A 14,389-nucleotide genomic window follows, 5' to 3' on the forward strand; every position below is an offset into this window, starting at 1 on the left:
GGGTAGTAACTTCCGGTGTTGCCATGGCAACGGGAATTGACATGGCATGCTGGCGGGCATGTCTGATTGAAAGCTGCTTCCTCCTGGCCCTGTTTTAGCCAGTCCTCAATCTGGTCTGGTGTTCAAGCCCCACCCCTGGAGTCAAGTCCTCTCTCCTACCTCAAGGGCACAGTGGCTGCCGGAACCTACTGACTTTGACCAGACATTTCCTACTTCTTCTTCAATGAGCACTCATTGTCCTAAGCATTATTCTGGAGGGCCTGGAGACTGAAAGCGGGCAAATCACCCCTAACACGTTAAACACAATTGCCACGTGTTTTCCAAATATTGTCAGTGCATAGCAGCACTTGGTCCCCACAACCACCTGGGCAGGTGCTGTGACCATCACCATTGCATAACTGAAGAAAGCCGCACAAAGAAGTGGGCGATGCCCAGGGACAGATGGCTGTGGGTGCCTGAGAGGGAATCACAGATTCAGGGAGTCAGCTTTGGGGCTCACATGCTGGCCCACTCCCAGCCATTGCAGCAGCCACCTTTGCAGGACTCATCCCAGGAAGCCCAGAGGACCTTCGTCAGGGCAAGCCTGGACCAGGATCCAGGAGCTTTGCAGTCCTCTCTCATTGCACGGGCACCACGCGTACAGCCCTCTGCATCCATTTGGTCACATGCTTCCCCCAACTCTGCTCAGAGGACAGTGTTACAGGTGAGTGGCAATTATCTGGGGCTGGTGGCGTGGAGGTAAGGAGAAATTACGAAGACAGTTGTAGGCAAATAAAGGCGGATACATCTAATAAATTAGAGCAAGTATAAAATACATTGCAAGGGAGCAATGGGGAGGCTAGCAGAAAGGAGCTGACTGCAGGCTTGCCGGGGATTTTATAGGATGGTGCTTGTGCTTTGTGCTGATAACACCAAGGTTGCTATGAGCTAGCTTGCAGGTGTCTGGGGATTCCTGGTGATATCTGGGCACTGGAAAATTCTGAGTTATTTGCACAGGAGGTTTATGTGACCTGAACCATGCAGAGAGGCAGACTTATATTTTATCTGCTTTCTGGTTTTGCTTTCTCTTCATCCCACCAGCCTGCCTCCTATTCCCTAATTAGGATTCCACAGACAGGGTCCACTCTCTAAACCTCCAGCTACCCTGACCCCTCCATACTAGAAAGGCATCCAGTGCCTGCACTTCCTGGGACTCACTGCTCCTGCTCCCTGTCACTGATGTCACCACCCCTCAACAAGATCTGAGGTTTTCCTCTCCTTCCAGGCACATGAACCCAGATGTACCTAAGGCACGGGGTAAATGAGCCTTTGCTCTTTCAGTGCTCAAACCACTAGGATAGGAGATTGTCATTACAACAGCAAAACTTCACTGAATCTGTTTTCCCCATCAGTTGCAACTCTTCTTAGCTCTTACTTGCACAGAAGAGGTCATCTTAAAAGTAAATACAGGCTAAAGTTCAAATATAGCTTCACATATTGCAATACAGTGTTATTTGTTTATTCAATCAGGCATTACTACCTGCAAATAGCAATACTTATTAAAGATGGAATTTCATTTATCATTGACTAACCATGGCAAGGGGTGGAGATTTACAGAGAAATATAAATGTAGGGCATGATTTCCACGTCACCATCACATCACAGCACATTGTGCAAGGGAAAATCCTCCTCTATCCTGGCAACTGTCCGCAAAGAGTGATGAAGATTGAGACTTCATTTTTACTAAGGGCAGTTCAAGAAGAAACATGAAAAAGTAGGCTGTGATTGTCACTGAACCAGCCAGGTGTGTTGATTTAATAGCAAGCTGATTTAATGAGCAATTGACAGGGTTACCAGTGTGCAGTCCAGTTCTTATCCCCGCACCAGAAGCTGGGGGAGAGCCTGCATGCTCTCAGACCTCTGAGGCAAAAGAAAAACCAAGGAATTCACCATGGTGTAACTGCTAGGTCCTGAGGTCCCAGCTGGTCTTCTGCCTCCTTCCTTGTTTTATCAGAGTCTTCAAATGTTTCTTTCATGCTATGTCATGGACATGCACATACACACACACACACACACACACACACACACACACACACACGTATTTAGTGAGAGTAATAGGACGAAAGTACATCTACCCTCCATTTCTGGAACTAAAATCTATTGATGGATTTAACGCTGAAAGTCCTCTCTTTGGTCATTGGAACCCTGCCCTGTCTGCGTCCCATGAGGAATTTGGTGAGCATTTTTAAATTGTTTTCTTGATTTCTCTATGACAAGATGGTCTGGAAATATTTTTTATGTTTCAGGCTGTAAACTGAATCCCACTATGTTTCCAGGTTTCTCTGGTTCATTTAGAAGAAAAAGGATATTTACAGATAAAAATCTGCTGGTGACACTCTTTGATATTGGATTCGTCATTGTTTTTAGGCTTTTTGGTATTTGAAGGAAATTGCTTATGTTTGTCATAGTTTTGTTTTATTTTGTTCCTAAGAAAGAGTTTATCGTGAATTTCCACTTATATTTTCAAATCACATGTGGGAGTATAAAGTTTTGCCTTAAATTATTAATGTAACATTCCTATTTTTTACATGAAAATTTTAATTTCTAATGAAATTTACCCATGTGTTTTAGTTTCAACATATGTATTTTATAGTATTATAAGATATATATGTTTTAAATATATTCTATTAGCTATATTTTAGTTTAAAATATTCATTTACATAAAGAACTATTAATAGATACTAAACATTTTTAAAGAAGTATATTGTTATCTATAATATCAGTATACTTAGCTTAAAACTCATATATTCTTTCTTAATTTCTGCTTCTTTTGCATAGTTTATTATTTTTCACTGGAAATTATGCCCTTTTTATAGCTGCTTAAACCTTCACAATGTGATTATTTGGGAGTTTTTGTTTTGCTGTTTGTTTTCTGACTGTCCCTTTAAGTGGGTTTTATCAACAGAAATGCTTTATTGAAAACTGAACAACATACTACCTCTCATTTTTTTCAATTAATTTTACTTGAGTAGTTTTTATTTTAACACTAAATTAACTTTTGACAAGTCTCAGATATTGTGGCCAACAAATCCAGGATGGCTCCCTGGATGTGTGATTGCCTCTCAGATGCCCGCAGCTTTCCTCTGTGTCTGTGAACTGCAGCCCTCTGACTGAAGTGTGATGCATACGGGTGAGGAAGGCTCCATGGACTCTGTCAGCAAAGTTATAATTCTGTGCTCCAGAAAGATTAAGACACTTGGGAACACTTTCGATTAAAATTGTTTAAATAATAAAGTAAATCAATGAAACACATCCATGTGATATTTAGTAAATTGATTATGACACCATGAGGGTATTTATTAATAAGCAGTAATTACCATCACCAGAGAACGTATTGGTATTTATATATTAATATATCTGTCTACCTATATTGCAGAATGTATTGATGTATATGCATATGTATATTATGGTCCCCATGACCACCTGGGGCAGGGGGCAGGTGCTGTGACCTCTCTCATCACACAGCTGAGGAAGTATTTAACAGATTTAGCTCTCATTCATGATTAAAACTCACAGCAATCTATGAATAGAAGGGAATTTCCTCAGCCTGATACACAGCATCTATGAAAACCCTAAAGCAAGGTCCTCTAAGATCAGGAACAAGGGGTCTCCACCTCTTCTTAGAGAAAAATGCAGCTTCCACAGGTCCCTTCACCATGTTTCATGGCCAGTTTGTAAGAAATACCTTTCCTGAGACTGAGAAGGAAGGATCACTTGAGGCCAGGGGTTTGAGACCAGCCTAGGTAACATAGCCAGACCCCATCTCTGTAAAAATAAATTAATAAGTTAGCTGAGCATGGCAGCCCATACCTGTAGTCCCTCAGATACTCAGGAGGCTGAGGCAGGAAGATTGCTTGAGCCTGGGAAGTCCGGGCTGCAGTGAGCTGAGATTGCTCCACTGCACTCCAGCCTGGGTGACAGACCAAAACAATTCTTTGATCAATGTTGTTCAATTTTATTTTAAAATATACCTTACAAAATTAGAGAATTTGGAATGATTATAACTCTTTGAAAAATAATGTAAGCAACCGCCTTTTTGTGTGGATGACCAGGATGCACACTTGGGAACACCCACATAAAATAACTAAAGAAAGCTGTTTTAGCGATCAAAGGTGTGGCCAGGCACACAACACGTGACATATCCATTGTTATGTATTGTTAAATATTGAGTGTACCATCAATGTATCATTAAAAACAGGATATGGAAATAACAAAAATGGTCAAAAACCAGAAACTTCATAATACCTAGGAACTGACCTCACAAGAAAGGGACAAACACACCGAGGAAATGGTGACACTTTTCGTGATCAATGGAAATGAAGATCTGAATGAGTGGGTAATGATAGACTTTTACTGAACTGGAAGATAGTAAAAATTCAGATGCTTCCCTAGTTATTATGTAAATATAATGTATTTTAAATAGAATGTTAATAGAAATATTTTTGAGCTTCACAAAATGATTTAAATTTTAAATTAAAGAATTAATATGGATGCATACCCTGGAAAATGTTATGATACTTGGTGGTGCTGAAAATGGCAAAATATTAAAGAGTTGTATAAAGTTGTGCTTTAAGTGGCTTCGTATTTATTCAGGAAAAAATCAATTTATGGAGCTAAATAAAATTAAGAAACTTATCAAGAATAAGATCTAGGCACATACGCAATGCTTACATATGACAATAACACAAATTACTAATGTAGTAAATATGGCACCAGTGGCCAGCCTTCTTCTGCGAGAAACAAAGTCAGGACCCTTGAGCATAAATAGAAATAACTTCTAGAAGAATATATAGAGGTACATTATACTTCAAGGAATATTTCTTAGGATGAAAATGTCCAAATGAGAAAAACATTTAGATACATACATTTTCATTTTTATTGAGACAGGTCTCATTTGCTGCCCAGGCTGACATGCAGTGGTGCAATCTCAGCTCACTGCAACCTCCAAATCCTGAGCTCAAACCATCTTTGCACCTCAGCATCCTGAGTAGCTGGGACTACAGGCATGCCCACCATACATGACTATGTTTATTTTTAGTAGAGATGAGGTCTTACTGTATTGCCCAGGCTGCTCTAAACTCCTGGCCTCAGGTGATCCTCCTGCCTTGGCCTCCCAAAGCACTGGGATTTACAGGCAGGAGTCACCACCCTCAGCCTACATAAATATTTATTAAACATGTAGTTATACAACTACAAAATAACAAATCTATTAAGATATGTAAAATGTTTGGGCCCCACCGGGTGGCTCACACCTCTAATCCCAGTGCTGTGGGGCAAGGCAACAGAGACTGGGAAACACAGCAAGACTGTCTCAAAAAAAGAGTTTGTAAATGTATTGTACATGTAAACAAAGTCAAAATAAAATTGACAGCATAGAAAAATATTTAGAATAATATGCAAGACAAAGTTTACCTTAACAAAAAGCCTCTGTATACTGACAATATTTTTAAGAAAAAACAATAAAAATTGGACAAATATAAAATTGTTACTTATAGAAAAATAAATATGAATGTCTAAAAACATTATAAGGTTTTCTCAAGCTTATTAGTATTCAGGGAATGCAAAATAATATAACAGTAATATGCAGTTTTAACGGGTTAGCTTGACAAGCATTGAAGTGATCCTTTAATATATCCTGGGAGTGTGTATTGTCACAATTTATATTTAGAAAAAAATCTGGAAATCATTACTAATGTTAATTTTATTCCAACTTTATTAAACCTATTCAGAAGAAACAAAATATCAATGTATTAAGGATGTTCGTAGAAGCATTTTTTATAGTGACAATGAACAAACCACGCCAGCAAGTGAAAAGTTAACCAACCAGTAAATGATGGGATGAAGCAAATTTCATTTAAACTTTGTGGGAAAGTGAAATGAACCAGTCGGTATGGATGCGGTAGGCTTGTGTCATCGGTTGCTATGTAAAACAATTGCAAAGTATCAGACACACTGTCACCCTGTTTCTGTCAAAAAGAGATTAGAAAAAGAATAGCGTAACATATAAAAGAATTAATAATGAGATAACATGACTTAATAGACTTCTTTACTTTTCCCTGGATACTATTATATTATAAATAAATTATTTAAGAAAAAGTTAAAAATAACATTCCAACTATTATAGGTAGTGTTTATTCCTGTAGATAATCCTTCTACACATAAAAGTGTGGACTACTTGGGTGCAGCTACAGAAGTGAATCCCGCTGGAAGCGGTGACCTGTGCACATCAGCACAGGGCCAGCAAAGAGCTCCTGGGGGAAGGAAGAGCACTGGGATTGCACCAAATGCTCGAAATTCAGCACCTTTGACAGCCTGTGGTCAACGCATCACGACAGAAGTTGATACAGCAATGGGCAGGCATCTCACTCAATTATTGAGAGTTTTAAAAGAAGCTAGGAGAAGCTCTGAAATTATGGAGAGAAGGGATGAACTGTGCCTGGGGTGCACAGGGCAGGGGAAAGTGAAAGAGACTTCACTCGCCCTTCAAGTTCCCTCTCTCATGCTTAAATTGCTAATATGCACATTCAGTGTCTATGTGAAAAGGTAAAAAAAATCTGACTAGCAGGGTACCCATTAGATAGATTGTCTTACGTTGGTAACATGGAATGCACTAAGAGCAACAGAAAATAACCAAGGAGAATTCTATATTTATCAGGATAGCTAGCCACAAATATTGTTAATGAAAAAAATTAATTTTTGGAAAATACAGATACTGTGGCTCTTTGGGGGGACAAAAAAATTACATTTCTGCTTATATGTGCTCATATCTTTATGTACATGGAGTATATATGTTTAAATTTTTACATTTTTATACTTAAGGCATTTTGAACAACAAAATATGTTTATTCAGTAATAAATTCATATATATACACATACACATAGATTTATATACATAAGAGTTAACTAGATGTATATGCATGGCTACAGTATCTATAAGAAAACAAATTTGGGCTGGGTGTGGTGGCTTACACCTATAATCCCAGAACTTTGGAAGGCCAAGGCAGGTGGATCATGAGGTCAGAAGTTCAAGACCAGCCTGGCCAACATAGTGAAACCCCATCTCTACTAAAAATACAAAAATTTAGTCAGGCTACACAAGAGGCTGAGGCAGGAGAATCACTTGAACCCAGTAGGTGGAGGTTGCCGTGCACCGAGACTGTGCCATTTCATTCCAGCCTGGGCAACAGAGCAAGACTGCATCTTAAAAAAAAAAAAGGTGAAGGGACCACAGCCGCTCCTGCTGAGTTTGTGCCATATAACCTGGGAGAAACCAACAAAACAAGGAAAATGCCCAGTGTGGGCGGGAAGGCCCGAGAGGAAGTTTACCGCTTCCTTTTATCTGTGTGTTTCAAATCAGTCCAGCCAACCTCAATGTCACTAGCACAATGGAAACAATACCTTGTAAAGAATAGAAGTTTTGTAGCACATGGTAAAAATCAAGGGTGTGCAGATAATTTTAAATTCTAGATGGCTGCTGTCTTCACTCAGCATGCCATTAAAAATCACACTTTTAGATACAGCTACATAAACTTCCTTAAGTAATCTTTCGATACATTAGTTTAAAATCAGAGCACATTCCCCAATTCAACATAACCAAAATGAATTTGCATTTTTACTGATATGTTTAAAACTAGGTATTATCATAATGCTCCAATTAAACAGTTTGGGATTAAATTTATACTTTGTTGATGAGGTAGTCATTTTTTAATCAAAACGCTGAAGTCAGGGGTTTAGTCTGTTTTGAAATTCATGCAGAACTTCTATTGACAAGGACATTATATTTCATATATTACACAGACTTTTTAACCTTTTGGTTACTGTTGTGATGATTTCTCTTATGCTTGCAGAATACTTTGCTTTTCTGTAAATCCATCTGTATCATCAGGATGGGTATGACCTTGACAAAGAAGGATTTAAGGTCCCTATCTTCTCTTTCCTGGGAGGAGCTCTGTTTTGCAAACTAAGGTGACTTTGCTTCCTAAGTCAGCCACCCACCCCTAACACTGACAAAGAATCCTTGGACACTGTGAAGGTATTTAGCCTCAGAGACAAACGGGACAGTAACTCCTCAAAAAACAAAACACAGAACCACTGAAGGATCCAGAAAAAACATCCCTGGGTTTATGGCCAAAGGAAATGAAATCAGTATGTCAAAGAGACACCTGCATTTCTATATTCACTGCCACACTTTCACAGCACCACGACGAGTTCCCTGCAGCACTGCTTGAAAAACACACAGCACGTTCAATGCAGCACTGCTCACAAAACACACAGCACATTCACTGCAACGCTGCTCACAACAGACACGGCACCATCTCTGCAGCACTGCTCACGATAGACACAGCACCTTCCCTGCAGCACTGATCACGATAGACATGGCACCTTTCCTGCAGCACTGCTCACAATAGACACGGCACCTTCCAGCACTGATCACAATAGACACGGCACCTTTCAGCACTGAACACAATAGACACAGCATCTTCCCTGCAGCACTGATCACAACGATACAGCACCCTCCCTGCAGCACTGATCACAATAGACACGGCACCTTCACTGCAGCACTGCTCACAATAGACACGGCACCATCCCTGAAGCACTGCTCACGATAGACATGGCACCTTTCCTGCAGCACCATTCACAATAGACATGGCACCTTCACTGCAGCACTGCTCACAATAGACACGGCACCTTCCAGCACTGATCACAATAGACACGGCACCTTCCAGCACTGCTCACAATAGACACGGCACCTTCCAGCACTGATCACAATAGACACGGCACCTTCCAGCACTGATCACAATAGACCCGGCACCTTCCAGCACTGCTCACAATAGACACGGCACCATCCCTGCAGCACTGATCACAGTAGACATGGCACCTTCCCTGCAGCACTGCTCACAATAGACACGGCACCTTCCAGGACTGATCACAATAGACACGGTACCTTCCAGCACTGCTCACAGTAGACATGGCACCTTCCAGCACCGATCATGATAGACACGGCACCTTCCCTGCAGCACTGATCACAACAGATACAGCACCCTCCCTGCAGCACTGATCACAATAGACACAGCACCTTCACTGCAGTACTGCTCACAATAGACACAGCACCTTCCCTGAAGAACTGATCACAATAGACACGACAACTTTCCTGTAGCACCGTTCACAATAGACACGGCACCTTCACTGTAGCACTGCTCACAATAGACATGGCACCTTCCAGCACCGATCACAACAGACACGGCAACTTCCCTGCAGAACTGATCACAATAGACAGAGCACCATCCCTGCAGAACTGCTCACAATAGACACGGCACCTTCCCTGCAGCACTGATCACAATAGACATGGCACCTTCCCTGCAGCACTGCTCACAGTAGACACGGCACCTTCCCTGCAGCACTGATCACAGTAGACACGGCACCTTCCCTGCAGCACTGATCACAGTAGACACGGCACCTTCCCTGCAGCACTGCTCACAGTAGACACGGCACCTTCACTGCAGCACTGATTACAGTAGACATGGCACCTTCCCTGCAGCACTGATCACAGTAGACACGGCACCTTCACTGCAGCACTGCTCACAGTAGACACGGCACCTTCACTGCAGCACTGCTCACAGTAGACATGGCACCTTCCCTGCAGCACTGCTCACAGTAGACATGGCACCTTCACTGCAGCACTGATCACAGTAGACACGGCACCTTCCCTGCAGCACTGATCACAGTAGACACGGCACCTGCCCTGCAGCACTGCTCACAGTAGACACGGCACCTTCACTGTAGCACTGTTCACAGTAGACACGGCACCTTCACTGCAGCACTGATCACAATAGACATGGCACCTTCACTGCAGCACTGATCACAGTAGACACAGCACCTTCACTGCAGCACCGATCATAATAAACATGGCACCTTCCCTGCAACACTGCTCACAGTAGACACGGCACCTTCACTGCAGCACTGATTACAGTAGACACGGCACCTTCCCTGCAGCACTGTCACAATAGACACAGCACCTTCACTGCAGCACTGCTCACAATAACTAAGACACAGAATGAAACTAATTGTCCACAGGAGGTGAATGGGTAAAGAAAGTTTGATATGCATACACACACATGCACACATGCATACATACAATATTATCCAGCCTTAAGAAAAGAAAATTCTTCTTAATAAAGAAGGGAACTTGTGACACAGTGAACCAGCCTGAAGGATGCTGCTCAGTGAGGTAAGCCAGACACAGAGACATACTCTTATGATCTCTCTCACACATGGAATCTAAAAAACTCAAACTCAGGGAAGCAGAGAGTGCAAGGCTGCTGCCCAGGGGGTGGGAGGGGAGGTGTTGCTGAGATGCTGGTCAGCGTGCACCAGCTTTCCATTATACATGGAATAAGGGCTGGGGTAGTGATGGATGAGTTAGTCAATTGTATTGTGGTGATCAGTGCACAATGTATGCATAATCACATTACCATATTGTATACCTTGAATCTATTCAACCTTGATTTTTCAATGAAATGCTTTTATCCTCACATCAGGACACATCTTTAAAAGAAAAAATGTTACTTGCCCACTGCAAGTGATTACATTTTTATTGTAACCAAACCAAGCTCCTTCCCAGCAAAGCTCCCATAGCTCTTAACCAGGGAGGATCAGCCCCTTTTCTTACCCAAAAATGAAGGAGACCTCAGGTGTGCCATGGAACCCACCTATGCATACACTCCCCCTAACATCAAATCATGACCATTTGACATCCTACTGACATAGCTACCCACTTGACCCCACTACTGTTCTTCAAGAGGACATGGACTCACATCCTGCCTGCACATTTTCAGAACCCAAATACACCTGATAGAACACCAATGCCAAATGCAGTAAACATTGAATCAGGGGTCCTTTTCCAGGTGAAGCACATGAACTATGATCTGAAATAAGTCTTTTTGTTTTGCAAAAGTAATTACTGAGCTCCAAATGCATATGGTCTCATCCTGGGATTCAGAGAGTATCACAGTAACAAGAAGTGTAGAGAGCAGGCACAGGAGAAAACAGGAGATTCCCTAATGGAGCTTCTCACCCGCCTTGTTTTCTGTTTGCTTGCGGAAGATCATCCTAGTGTGTTATTGAAATGGATTCACAGCAATAAGTAGATTTTTGAATTATTATGTGATAAAACCCTGGGCAGCTATTTCCAGTTTCGTATTGGGTGGACCTTAGCCAACAGAGCAATCACAGTCATGGAAACTGATCTGATGACATCATCTATTTCATCTCGAGTCCCGCTGCACCTTCTTTCTCATTTCTATTTGTGATATGAATAAAACAGGTAGAGTTCAATAAAAAAATTAAATTTGCATTTTTATGTTGACAAAAACGAAAAAGTGTCTATGAACATTTTAAAGTCATCATATTAAGAAAGTCTTACATACATTTTCTTTCTCTTTTTACTGACATGTAACTGTACAGCTCCAGGAGGTTTGACAAAGTCCACAGCCACCTAACAGCACTCCTTTCAAGGACAGAACCTCGCTAAAAGGACAGAACCTCGCTGGCACCCTGCAATCGCCCTCTGCTCCCAGCAACAACCTCTCTTCTGACTCCCATCCCTGCCTTTCACAGACTGCCGTTCATGAACTTTCTACAAACAGGTGATACTAGAGGTTCTGTTTTCACCTGGCTTCTTTGGCTCCAGGTTGTGAAGTCTCATGACCTGCAGCACATAGCTTATTCACTTTGGGGAATGGTGGTATTCCTTTGTATGAATACTCTGCCATTGTTTATCAATCTTCCTATTGATAGGTAATTCGTTTTCTCCACACTTTTTCCCATTATGAATAAAGCTGCAGTGAAGAGTACCATAAAGACATTTTTCAGACAATTATTTCCATTTCTTTACAAATACCTGAGCCTGAAACAGCTGGATCCTATGGTACTATACGTTTTACTTTCTGTGAAAATACCAGTTTTCCCAACTGGTATTTTCCCAACTCTTTCTCAACATAAGAGTTCCCAACTCTTATGCTCTGGCCAGCAGTGCATAAGAGTTCCAATGGCTTCTTTCCTTGCCAACATTTGGTACCACCATTAAAAAAAAATTGGTATTTTTATGGGCATGTAATGGTACTTTGTTGTGGTTTTAATTTGCATTTGCCTAATGGATAAGGATGTGAGCCATTTTTTATATTTATCATCCTGTGTCACTTCTATCTTTATTTACATGCTCTGTGTCTGAGTTTTTTGTTCTTTTCATTTGGTTGCTCATATTTAATTTTCAGGGAATCTATATTCATATCACAAATATATCCAATATTATATCTCTTCTTTATTCTACTAATATGGGGGATTGATTTTCAAATATTAGTGCCACCTTGAATTTCACTAATAAATTGCTTTTTAATATGGCTTTTTATGTGATAATAATGCAAGCAGAGTTTTTACCCCATATTCACAGAGGATAATCATCTAGGCTTTCTTTTCCTCTAACGCCCTTGTCAAGTTTGGGACTAGGGCTGTTCTGGCCTTGTGAAATGAACCCTCCTCCCTGTGTTTTAGAAGGTTTCCAGTAGGGTAGAATGATTGCTTTACTTTTTTATATTTTGTTTTATATATTAAATATATATTTAATATAGTTTTTATTTTTTTATCAAATTTTATATTTTATATACATGTCCAGAACGTGCAAGTTTGTAACATAGGTATACATGTGCCATGTTCACCTCCCCACGCAACACCCACACTTATGTTTATCCCTCACCCATAACCACGGCCATGTTTATCTCCCCACCCACACCCACAGCCATGCTCACTCCCCACCCACACCCACAGACATGTTCACCCCCTGCCCGCACCCACAGACATGTTCACCCCCTGCCCGCACCCACAGACATGTTCACCCCCTACCCGCACCCACAGACATGCTCACCCCCTACCCATACCCACAGCAATGTTCACCCCCCACCCACACCCTCAGCCATGTTCACCCTTCACCCATACACACAGCAATGTTCACCCCCCACCCACACCCTCAGCCATGTTCACCCCTCACCCACACCCACAGCAATGTTCACCCCCCACCCACACCCTCAGCCATGTTCACCCTCCACTCACACCCACAGCCATGCTCACCCCTCACCCATACCCACAGCAATGTTCACCCCCCACCCACTCCCACAGCCATGCTCACCCCAACCCACACCCACAGACATGTTCACCCTCCACCCACACCCACAGATTTGTTCACCCCCCACCCACACCCTCAGCCATGTTCACCCAACACCCTCACCCACAGACATGTTCACCCCCCACCCACAACCACAGACATGTTCACCCCCCACCCACACCCACAGCCATGTTCACCCCTCACTTACACCCACAGTCATGTTCATATGATTGGGATTTCTCGTGGTGCTGACAGAAAAACAAAGGTCGTTTGCATCCTTTGACATCCCTAGCAGAAGTGGAACTTTCCACACAGGCTTTTCACTTGTGTTCTGTGAGATAAGCTGAAGTCGTAAAATGGGCCAGGTTTGTAAAAGTGGGTGGAATGCATTTCAGAAACACAGACTCTGCAAACGTGGAAGATGTCATATGCTGGTGTTTCTTCTATGAGCTTCTATAAGACACTTCCACAGAACACCCTCAGCCATTTCACTTTAGAAAGATCCTTCTGCTCATTAAATGTCATCTCCCTGCCCGTTGGTGGTTTTATTCCCAGCACATCAGGATAAACACAAGTTGACCAACTAATGTAATTCACTTCAGGAAACCAAAGGAAAAGCACTTTTGAGGGACGAAGTCTGCCAAACCTATGTTTATTTTAGCTAGAAAACATAAATTTTGGCAAAGTCTAAATTTAAGATCAAAGTCTTTGGGTGAGACAATGATATTTTCCAGTCTGTGGCCTAATTAAATCAGCTTTATCCTACACCTAGGAAAGGCACCCTGAAGCATCAATAAACAATGATTTAAACATGGCATCTGGTCTCCTGATGTTTCCTTCTGTGACTGGAGACCCAGTGGGGTGAGCATTGATAACAGCAAAGTTACCAGACCTGGCATGGGCTGGAAGACTCCCAGGCAAGATCACACATTCCAGTGAGTGTGAGGACCAGATATAAGCGGTTTGCATTATCTGAGGCATTAGAGTTGTCAAAATAAAATGTACATGAGCTCAGGTCCAAATGCTCCTACATCTCTGCAGCATGAAATCTCACTGCACACCCAACTGAGTTTCTGCCTGAACACTGATGTCTGTTTCCTAGAATCCAGCCCTTCCACCAGCACCCCACTCTTGCACAACTGGGCCTGATTGCCCCCAAGATTTCCCAGGATTCTGATTCTAGGTAGAGTGCCT

The 14,389-nt window shown here is 42.0% G+C and overlaps 1 long non-coding RNA gene across 6 annotated transcripts in view; it reads right to left on the reverse strand.

The window, feature by feature from the left end:
• LOC118146779 (uncharacterized) overlaps positions 1–14,389 on the reverse strand; it is a 358,558-nt gene that overhangs the window by 342,380 nt on the left and 1,789 nt on the right. For 2 of the 6 annotated variants that reach the window (XR_013525591.1, XR_013525595.1), the window contains exon 1: positions 8,984–9,075. The exons of 3 other annotated variants lie outside the window; for them this stretch is intronic. This is a non-coding gene — a long non-coding RNA (uncharacterized LOC118146779). Of the gene's footprint in view, positions 1–8,983; positions 9,076–13,403; positions 13,495–14,389 lie in introns of those variants that run through there. One more of the 6 variants, XR_013525593.1, reaches the window with a different exon arrangement.

The sequence above is a fragment of the Callithrix jacchus genome, chromosome 13 (genome assembly GCF_049354715.1).
Source record: "Callithrix jacchus isolate 240 chromosome 13, calJac240_pri, whole genome shotgun sequence".
Classification (NCBI taxonomy): domain Eukaryota; kingdom Metazoa; phylum Chordata; class Mammalia; order Primates; family Cebidae; genus Callithrix; species Callithrix jacchus.